This window comes from Danio rerio, chromosome 3 (assembly GCF_049306965.1).
Source record: "Danio rerio strain Tuebingen ecotype United States chromosome 3, GRCz12tu, whole genome shotgun sequence".
Lineage (NCBI taxonomy): Eukaryota > Metazoa > Chordata > Actinopteri > Cypriniformes > Danionidae > Danio > Danio rerio.
In genome coordinates this window covers 31,331,106-31,337,500 of record NC_133178.1, presented here as the reverse complement: position 1 = coordinate 31,337,500, position 6,395 = coordinate 31,331,106, and the positions used below count along the sequence as shown (strand labels likewise).

Below are 6,395 nucleotides of genomic sequence, written 5' to 3'. Positions count from 1 at the left end.
GCTGTCATAAACATGAATAAAATCTCATTCACATTTATGACGTGTCATGTCATGATTATAAAGGCTTCATGACAGTCTCATGAACATCCAAGTAAAGTGTTACCAAAACAGTAGTAAGTGAACAAGCCCTTGCATTGGACTAATCATAAAACTGCTCTGTTGTGATCTTGATTCACTCATTTTCCAGCCTTTTTCTCATTTAATGTAGTGTTGTTTTTCGACATAACTTTATTACCAAAGTTTTTCAGTCATGATTTGAACATCTGAGACTAAGTTTAGAAATCCTAAAAAAATCCTATAATCCTAGGCTAAAATCTGTGGTCTTTGATTGCTGGTTTGTCCTAGTCATCAATAGACAATTAATTGCTGTTTTGATAAAATTTTGTGACTGAGACCTAAAGTCCCGATCACACTGTGCTATTTTAATAACTTTAAGTGATCGTAGCTTGCCTCTCCTTGAACAGCCATCTTAACATGGTGGAGGGGTTTGAGTCCCTGATTGAACCTAGGAGCTATGCTATGCGGATCTTCCAAGGCAAAACGTTCCTAGAGACAGGTCTAAGTGGCTAAGGTCACCAGGTGACTAAGTACAATAAAAAATAAAAAAAAAACTTATAAGTACAACATAATCATAGACTGTGACGTCACTCAGTATGGCAAAACCAGGGCCTCATTCTGTAGCCAGGCCTGAGGTTGGGGTTCGCATACAAGTGGCTGGTGGCTTAGTTATTCCTCATGGTCCTTGGCTTGGCTGAGCCTAAAGGAACAATGTGGGACCATCCTCATGTAGACCCACCACCTGCTGAAAAAAATTGCTGTAAGGGGGCAGTGCAATGTGGATTGGGCAGATTAACCAGGACCACAAACACAATCACACAGAAGAGACACCGAATGTTAGTTCACCAGGAGGAAAGGAGCCTAAGTTTGTTGGATGACGGTTGCCTCTCTGCTCCTACATGCTGGGGAAAGATAGTTTGTGTAGTTTGTGCTTACAAGCTGAACAGCTGTGCAAAATACCCAACCTTCTTGGAGTCCCTGGAAGGGGTACTAGAAGTTGCTCTAACCGAGGACTCATTATACAAGGGTCGTCAACACCCATGTGGGCAAAGTATTCTGTTATTGAATTTCTGTGCTAGTCACAGTTTGTCCATGTCCAAGCATAAGAGTATAAGAGTTTCCATTAGTGCACATAGCACCAGCACACCTTGGCTGGAGCTCAATGATTAATTTTGTGGTCATTTCATCAGATCTCCGACCGTTTGTCTTGGACACTTGAGTAAAGAGAGGGGCAGAACTGTCAACTGATCACCACCTGGTGGTCAATTGTATCTGCTGGTAGAGGAGAAGGCCGGACAAGCCTGGCAGGCCCAAACATATTGTGAGTGTCTGCTGGAAACGTCTGGCTGAATGAGATGTCAGAGGGATTTTCAGTTTTCAACCAATGAAAGCCAGAGTGGTCCCAGTTTGCCACAGCCATATCACACTGCAGCACAAGATTGGTTGTTCATGTTGGTTGTTCACTGAAGTTAAGCAGGGCTGAGTCTAGTTGGTATTTGAACGGATGACCACATGGAAACACTAGGTTGCTGTTGGAAGTGGTGTTAACGGGGCCAGCAAGGGGTGCTCAACCTACGGTCTGTGTGGGTCCTAACACCGCAGTTATAGGGACTCCATACTGTTAGTGAGCATCGTCTTTCAGATGAGACGTTAAACCAAGGACTGGACTCTCTGTAGTCGTTAAAAATACCATGGCAACTCTTGTAAAGAGTAGAGGTGTAATCCCAGTGTCCTGGCCAAATTCCCTCCCTCAATCCTAACCTATCATCGCCTGTGACTTGGGAGCTCTTTAAACAATAAAGTTATTTGTCTCTTTAAATGTATTCATATTATTTTTATATTCATTCATTCATTTTCTTCTTTATTATCTTGCTGTTACAAATTTGTCCGGTAGCTCAACATGTATATCGGCAGATTTATGACGCATAGCGGAGTTGATTGAGACAACACAGATCGAGTCCAGTGACAACAATTAAAACCAAAAGCCAAAAAGTAAAATAAACAAGTAAATAACAGGGTAAGGATGTGGTAAAATCTGAAAACGTGGTAAAAATCAGGCTGCTGTAAGGGCTTTTCTTTTACTGGATTGCTTTTGAAAACACTATTGGTTGGGTTTAGAGATGGGGATCGGTCTGTTGGATGGTCGATCAGTCAGTCAGTCGACAGCAGTCTCTGGTGGACTTACGCGAGAAGAGCAGGCATGAATGGCACTCTTGAGAGAAATTTGAGATCTGAAAATGTGTACACAACGGCCTCTAGTGGATTCACGAAAACATAAACTGCAAAAAAAACATAGCTCCTAGGATGTATTTTGCTCTCTCCAGAAATGTATATAAGACATGCACATCAGTCTGAGCCTGAGTTGTGGAAAAATGTCAGTATACCTATGATTTTGAAGCTTGTTAAACATCCATTGATTGTTTCTAATAAATGAGATTTAATCAAAGGGATCTAATAGTCTTTTGAATTTCAGATGTTAATATTCAGGTGAAGCGACGCAGTGGTGCAGTAGGTAGTGCTGTCGCCCCACAGCAAGAAGGTCGCTGGTTTAAGCCTTGGCTGGGTCAGTTGGCCTTTCTAAGTGGAGTTTGCATGTTCTAACTGCGTTCGCTTGGGTTTCCTCCAGGTACTCCAGTTTCCCCACAAGTCCAAAGACGTGGTACAGATGAATTGGGTAAGCTAAATTGTCCGTAGTGTATGAGTTTGAATGAGTGTGGCATCCGCTGCATATGCTGGATAAGTTGTCGGTTCATTCCGCTGTGGCGAACCCAGATTAATAAGGGGACTAAGCCAAAATGAATGAATATTCAGGTGTAATAGATAACATTTTCACAGACATTCAGTAAAATCTCAAATATGCCACAATTGCATATGTGAATCAGTCCACCATCAAAATGCAAACATAAATTCAGACTTCCCATTTAATTCTTCCTAATAGACAGATTTTTTGTATACCAATTAGGTTCCTGGTGCTATATTTCTGATGCATGTGATAATTGTCTATTTTTATTTCTTATAGAATTTTAGGAGAAGACAAAGTTGACACTTAAAACATAAGTGAGAACTGTAGAACTATAAAGAAAATAATAAAGTGTTCCTTTGAGAATCCAACTGCTGGAAACTGATCTATTAACTATGCACAAAAAATGAAGAGGAAGGGTGGGGGCACAGAGGAACTGGTGTCGAGGGGGGGTTTAGCAAGATGTTAAATTGCAATGTGGTTGAAAGTGGATATGTATGCAAACATACCTTTGAGAGATCATCTTCACTCCTTCTCTTTTTCTTGATCCTGCTTTTTACTTTGAGTAGAACAGCTGTGTGTGTATGCCCTGGCACCTTTATACGACCCACTTTTCTCATGATGCAGAATTCAGACCAGAAGTTGAGTTGTTAAAATGAAGTTCTTCTCACTCATAAAACCATTTAGCTCTCAGTTGCAACTCAACCTGGATCACTTTCATGTCCTGTTTACACATTTTAAAACCCTCGTCCTGCTTATCTGAAGTTTTTCCTGATGTATGCAACTGTTAATTTTGTGGTTCTATAACACACACTCGCAAACATATATATGACTTCTTTATGAGAACATTTAGCGCTACTATGAAATGTTATTTCCAATGATTGATGTCTGTGTAATCAGGTTGACATTTAACCTTTTCAAGCTTTAAAGGTTGAATCTACTAAAAGCTATAATAGCGACCGCCTCTCTCAGGCAACATAGCCGATTAAATTGGTCAAAAACCAAATTGATAAAATACCACATGCATGTATATGCAATTAAAGCTGCTCGCAGACAAATTCTGTTCTGAAAACAGCAGCGCTTCCATGTTCACACAGACCGAGTGGCTAAACTGAGATGAAGTGCTGATTTAGCTCCAGTCAGATTTAAGCAGAGATGTTTAGAAGAGTCGAGTTCCCCCCCACTTTCGCTCCACAGTTACAGAAGATGACAACCTGATCCTCATCGGCCGCAGCTCTTGCCATGTATGGCTTGAAGGAGACTAAGACTATGCCAACCTAGGAATCAAATGCTATTCAAAAGGGGACAGGGTCATTACAGATGGCCACTGCTGAAGACTGAGAATAGAAACCAAAAAGGACATTGCAAAAGCTTATTATTGATGAATTAGTACATTTAAGCCATTTTGAAAAACTTTTAAATAAAAAAGTTACAAAAAGAAGTACAATTTTATAAAAGAGTTACAATTTTCAACTTTGATATAGTGATATATAAAAATGATATAGTAAATATGACCTTGGTCATTTGACCCAGTGTGTTACTCCGATTGCAAAAGACCTTGGCTTATGGGTTAAACTCTGGCCTAAATAGATTAATGATGAAGTCAAATCATGTTTTTAAATGTTTGTCATTTGGCTAAAGTGAAATAATTTTTATCAACAAGAAATTTTGAAATAGCTATTCACTCTTTCCTTGCTATTTTAGCTATGTTGCTATAATAGCTATTTTCCTTTCTTGTTTGGACCATCTTGTACGGTGGCCGAGAGCTTAACTAAATGCCCGCAAATTAAAAAAGAACTAAGAAAAGAAAAACATCAGTTTAATAGAAGATGTGCTGCAAATCCTCACAACACAAACCTATTTTTAAAAAACATGCTGCATTTTCACACAACGTAAACAATTAATAAAACGTGCTGCATTTTCTCATAACACAACGGAAATGTTTTAAGAAGACCCTAAAACTTGACGAACAAAGCTATTTAGGTTATGGTTATTTAGGCTAATAAATACTATTCATTCATTCATTCATTTTCTTGTCGGCTTAGTCCCTTTATTAATCCGGGGTCGCCACAGCGGAATGAACCGCCAACTTATCCAGCAAGTTTTTACGCAGCTGATGCCCTTCCAGCCGCAACCCATCTCTGGGAAACATCCACACACACATTCACACACACACTCATACACTACGGACAATTTAGCCTACCCAATTCACCTGTACCGCATGTCTTTGGATTGTGGGGGAAACCGGAGCACCCGGAGGAAACCCTCGCGAAGGCAGGGAGAACATGCATACTTCACACATAAACGCCAACTGAGCCGAGGTTCGAACCAGCGTAATAAATACTAAAGACGCACAAATCTGGATGTTAAAATAAATAAATAAAAACTCATATTTCAAAGATCACCAACAACTTCATTGTTCAATAGTCATGGTACAGCAGTGCCTGTCACATTTTTGGGTCCCCTTGAAACATTTCTGTTGTGTTCCGTTCTTTTTGTGTTGAGAGAAAATGAAGCATGTTTTTGTGAATTGTTTGCACTGTGGGAAAATGCAGCACTTTTTTTTTCAAATGTGTTTGCATTGTGAGGATTTGCAGCACGTGTGCTGTCAAATGGATGAAGATCTCTTCTTAATTAGCTGGCGTTTTCTAATCTTGTTTTTCTTAACATGAGATTACAAGATTTTTTGTGGCATTTGCAAGACATAAATACTGGTAGAGGGCAGCATGGTGGCTCAGTGGGTAGCACTGTCGCCTCACAGCAAGAAGGTCACTGGTTCGAGTCATGGCCAGTTTCTGTGTGGAGTTTGCATTGTCTCCCTGTGTTCCCATGAGTTTCCTTTGGGTGCTCCGGTTTCCACCACAATCCAGAGATGCTATAGGTGAACTGAATAGGCTAAATTGGCCGTAGTGTTTTAGTATGAGTGTGTATGGGTGTTTCTCAGTACTGGGTTGTGGCTGGAAGGGCATCCGCTGAGTAAAACAGATGCTGGAATAGTTGGCGCTGTTGGCCGGTGTGGCGATCTCTGAAATAAAAACTTAGCCGAAGAAAAATAAATGAACGAATGAAATATTGGTAGAAAACTGGAAATGTGTAATGATTACAACAGAATCTGTCCAATGGAAAACCCAAAGAATTAATCAAGATACAGTGTTGCAAAGATAAACTCCGCTTTGTGTCTGGACTTTCAACAGGGAAATTTAAACCACACTGAACTGAACTAATCTGAACTGATCTTGATCCAACTCTGAAAACTGGACTGACACAGTTTCAATTAATTAGAACTTCTATGTTAAGCTGCTTTGACACAGTCTACTTTGAAAAAGCGCAGTATAAATAAAAAGAAACTAATTCAATTCAATTAAAAAACAATAGTTTTATGCATTTGGAATAACATAAAGGGTGAGCAAATGATGATAGATGTTCTATTTTGTGGTAAACTAATCCCTTTAATAAAGTTTTGGCATATTATTATTATGTGACAAAAGTTTCAAGTTGACTATAGTACAATGACAAATCACGATCCTCTAATTTACCCCTTTTTGAATGCTACAGTATGTAACAGTATTTACCAAAGAAATACAATACATTTTATATA

The 6,395-nt window shown here is 39.5% G+C and overlaps 1 long non-coding RNA gene across 5 annotated transcripts in view; it reads left to right on the top strand.

Moving 5' to 3' along the window:
* The window catches only part of LOC141381224 (uncharacterized), a 35,218-nt gene that overhangs the window by 4,814 nt on the left and 24,009 nt on the right, over positions 1 to 6,395 (top strand). For all 5 annotated transcript variants that reach the window (XR_012401080.1, XR_012401079.1, XR_012401077.1 and 2 more), the window contains exon 2: positions 1,248 to 1,378. This is a non-coding gene — a long non-coding RNA (uncharacterized lncRNA). The remainder of the gene's footprint in view (positions 1 to 1,247; positions 1,379 to 6,395) is intronic.